The sequence below is a fragment of the Merops nubicus genome, unplaced genomic scaffold, assembly GCF_000691845.1.
Source record: "Merops nubicus isolate BGI_N331 unplaced genomic scaffold, ASM69184v1 scaffold38414, whole genome shotgun sequence".
Lineage (NCBI taxonomy): Eukaryota > Metazoa > Chordata > Aves > Coraciiformes > Meropidae > Merops > Merops nubicus.
This window is the reverse complement of record NW_008604217.1, coordinates 18,961-19,953: the sequence shown is the minus strand read 5'-3', so window position 1 is coordinate 19,953 and position 993 is coordinate 18,961.

Sequence of the window (993 nt, the reverse complement as noted above, 5' to 3'; positions counted from 1 at the left end):
TGCTGATCCCTGGCTTGGTAAGTCGTGGTGTTGGGGGTGATACCTGTCACATCTTCCGCCTGTAGAAACCAAAACATGTTGTGAGTGCCAAACAAGTCTCTCCACACCTGTCCCAGATGCCTGGTGTCACCATCTGGGGACACAAAGCCTCAAGGTGGAAAAAGCCTCCTTGCTGTGAGTATAAACATTTTCTAGAATTCAGTTTAGTTTGGCTTAGAGTTTTTTTTTTTCAATAAGGAAACTGTGAAGGAAGAGGTGATGTCCACCTTGGAGCCCACCAGCACAATTGCACATGGTGGAGAGCGCGTCCCTTGCCACCCACCCAGCCGGGTGTCATGGAGAAGTGACAAGGAGGGGGACAGTCCCCCAGGCTCATTCTGCCACCCAGGCAGGGCCAGAAGCTCATGAGAAAGGAATGATGCTGCAATGCCAGGAGGAGACTGGAAAAGAGGAGCCAGGACAGGCTGGATTGAGCCACCAGTCCAGGGTGAGTCCTGCCCGTTCCCAGCTCAGAGCCGCCTCCTTGGCCATCCCGAATTAGGGGTGGTTCCCCCAGCCTTGCCTGCCGGGGCTGTGTCTGAAAACAGGAGGTGAGCAAGCCCCAGCCCCACAGCTCACTTTTGAAAGCTTGGAAAATAATGAAATCATGATGAGAATCACATCCTTCACCCCGATTATTATTTTCCCCCAACACTTTCCAGAACTGCGGGGCAGCAAGGCTGTGTTTGAGAGAAGCGGAGGAGCCGCCACGGCGTGCTTTCACCACGGGTTATTTCCTACGCAGGTATTAGTCAGCGAGGCGAGCGGGGAACGTTGCTGGCAGAGGAATTAAAGAAGTCTGCTGCCAAGGTCACCCCAATAGCAGCACCTTGGCCTAAGGTACCTGCCCCTGCTCTCTGCAAATCTCTGTGGAGAAACACACCAGAGGGAAAACTCCTCCTTCTCCTCCTCCTTCTCCTTCTCCCTCTCATTCCCCTTCCCTTCCCTCTTCCC